This window comes from Eumetopias jubatus, unplaced genomic scaffold (assembly GCF_037043125.1).
Source record: "Eumetopias jubatus isolate StellerSeaLion01/CBP00866 unplaced genomic scaffold, mEumJub1_p1.0 scaffold_14, whole genome shotgun sequence".
In the NCBI taxonomy this organism is placed as follows: domain Eukaryota; kingdom Metazoa; phylum Chordata; class Mammalia; order Carnivora; family Otariidae; genus Eumetopias; species Eumetopias jubatus.
The window spans coordinates 57,733,923-57,737,105 of NW_028274820.1; the positions used below are offsets into that span (position 1 = coordinate 57,733,923).

General features: G+C 37.6%; 1 pseudogene; it reads right to left on the reverse strand.

Moving 5' to 3' along the window:
• Positions 1 to 1,697: 1,697 nt before the first annotated feature.
• On the reverse strand, positions 1,698 to 2,169 carry LOC114221239 (large ribosomal subunit protein uL23 pseudogene; annotated as a pseudogene).
• Between the last annotated feature and the right edge of the window lie 1,014 nt (positions 2,170 to 3,183).

Here is a 3,183-nt window from a genome sequence, read left to right on the forward strand (position 1 = left end):
TTTTTTATCATCAATGGCAAGGAATACATTTCTATACTGAAGGATATGATCATGTGATTTTTCTTCATTAGCCTGTTAATATAGTGGGTTACATCGATTTAGTTTAAAATATTGAATCAGCCTTGTGCCCTACAATAAATCTCACTTGGTCATGGTATATAATTCTTTTATATGTTGCTAAATTCTATTTGCTAATAATGTTTTGTTACGGATTTTTGTGTCTATATTCATGAGGGATATTGGTCTATAATTTTCCTTTTTTTATGCTATCTTTGGTTTTAAGTCATACTAGCTTTAAAAAGTGAATTGGAAAGTTTTTCCTCCTATTTTCTGAAAGAGGCTGTGTAGAATTGATTGTTAATTATTCTTTCCATCTATGGCAAAATTCTCCAGTGAAACCATTTAGGCCTAGAGATTTTGTCTTAGGGGGTTTTAAAATTACAGTTCATTTCCTTAGTATAGAACTATTCAAATTATCAACTTCATGTTGGGTAAGTTGTGGTAGTTTGTGGTTTTTGAGGAATTGGTTAATTTTGTCTAAGTTGTTAAATTTATGTGTATACAGTTGTTCATAGTATTCCCTTATTATCCTTTAGATTTGTGCAAGATCTATAGTCGTTTCCCCTGTTTCCTTCCTGATATTGGTAATTGTTTTTTCTCTCCTTTGTTCAATTTTTTGCAAAAAGTTTGTCAATCTTATGGATCTCTTCAAAGAACCAGTTCTTTCATTGATTCATTGATTTTTCAATTTTTTAAATTTTCAGTGTCCTCAATTTCTACTCTAATCCGTTATTTTATTCTTTCTGCTTTCTTTGGGCTTCCTTTGCTTTCCTTTTTCTACATTCTTGAGGTGGGAACTTATATAATGGTGTTTGATACTTTTCCTTTTTTTTTAATGCATGTGCTTAGTATTGAAAATTTCCCTCCCCATACTGCTTTAGCTATGTCCCACAAATTTTTACATGTTGTATTTTCATTTTCATTCAGTTCAATGTATTTTTTAAAATTTCTCTTGAGACTTCATCTTTGACCCATGGATTACTTAAAAATGTGTATTTAGTTTTCAAGTATTTAGAGTATTTTCTTGCTATCTTATTGATTTCTATTTTGATTCCAGTGTGTTCCAAAAACATACTCTGTATGATTTCAACTATTTTAAATTTGTTAAGATTTGTTTTATGATCCAAGATATTATCTATCTTTGCATAGATAGATAATACTGGATACTGCTGTTGTTGGGTGGAGTATCTTGTAAATGTTGCTTCAATCCTGTGGCTTGATAATGTTGTTAGGATTCTTCTATATCCATCCTGATTCTCTCTCTGGTTATCCTATCTGTGCTGAAAGGCATAGTGAAGTCTCCAACTGTAATTGTGAATTTGTCTGTTTCTCCTCTCAGTCCTGTCAATTATTGTTTCATATATTTTACAGATCTGTTGTTTGGTGCATACATACTTAGGATTACTATGTCTTCTTGATAGGTTGACCCTTTTGTCATTATATGATATCTCTCTCTGTCTCTGGTAATTTTCTTTGCTTTGAAATTGACCTTACCTGGTATTAATATAGCCACTCCTGCTTTCTTTTGATTAATGTTTTCATGCCCTATCTTTTTCCATACTTGCCTTTATTTTTTTTTAATTTTTTTATTTTTTAGTGAAAAAATTTATATTTAGGTTTAGCCAGCTGGACTCAGTTTAGATGATTCCAGTTTTGTTGGCAACATCCAAAGCATCATAGTCAGGAGCCAGTTGAACATATGCCTTCTTCTCTCCATCAGGCCTGATCAAGGTGTTGACCTTGGCCACGTCAATGTTGTAGAGCTTCTTCACAGCCTGTCTGATCTGGTGCTTATTGGCCTCGACATCCACAATGAACACAAGTGTGTTGTTGTCTTCTATTTTCTTCATGGCTGAACTCAGTAGTCAGGGGGAACTTGATGATGGCATAGTGATCAAGCTTGTTTCTCCCGGGGGTGCTCTTTTGAGGATATTTGGGCTGCCTCCGCAGACCCAGTGTCTTGGGTCATTGGAATGTAGGTGACATGCGGATCTTCTTTTTTTTGTGACTGTGGACGCCTTTCAGCACCGCTTTCTTGGCCTTCAAAACCTTTGCTTTGGCTTCGGCTTTGGGAGGGGCAGGGGCTTCCTTCTTAGCCTTCGGCACCATCTTTGTAAAAGGGCCATACTTGCCTTTATTTTTATATTTGAAATGAGTTTCTTATAGGCAGCATATGTTGGGTTATGGTTTTTAATATACTCTATCTCTGTCTTTTAATTTGTGTGTTTAGACTGCTTGCATTTATATTTTTTATTATTTTATTTTTTAGATTGCTTGCATTTAATGTGATTATTGACATATTAGGACTTAAGTCGTCCACCCTGAGAGAAGGGGTTACTTCTTGTTACTGCTGCATGGGAATGGGAGTTCCTGCTCCCTAGGTGGTCTCCACTGGCATTGCAGAAAGAGTGGGCCTCAGTACTGGCCAGTGGGGTAAAAGCCCTGAGTCCCCACTTGGCCTCCTCTGGCACCACCCCAGCAGGAAAGGTAAGCTGCCTTGTTACAGCCTTGTGAGGTTGGAAGTCTAGTCTCCTGCTTGGCTTTTGCGGGTGTAGGTGGGGTAGAGTCACAGTGTTGTTTCTCTGGTGTTTGGCTGGAGTGAAGTAGTTACTGTCTAAAAGTTTTTGTCTTGCTAGACTGTCCTTTTCCTGATCCTTTTACTAGAAAGAGCAGGGTTTTGTTGGGACTTCTTTTGTCTGCTCCTGTTGTTGGCATTTCCAGATGCCAGCTCCAAGTCTGCAATAAATGGGGCAAAAGGAAAACCCAGGAAAGTCACCACAAGTTTGGTCCTTGGGTCCTGAGGTCCTTTGCCAATCTGCTTTCTTCTCTCCACCTTTCAGGGTCTTTTTATGTTAGTTTTGTATATGATGTCCAGGCATTTTAGTTGTGTTTGTGCATTAATCATGTTTTTAATTTTCTGTACATTAAGATGTTTTGACATTTTTAAAAAATATTTATTTATTTATCAGAGAGAGAGAGGGAACACAAGCGGGGGAGCTGCAGGCGGAGGGAGAAGCAGACTCCCCACTGAGCAGGGAGCCTGATGTGGGACTCGATCCCAGGACCCCGGGATCATGACCTGAGCCGAAGGCAGACGCTTAACCGACTGAGGCACCCAGGCAT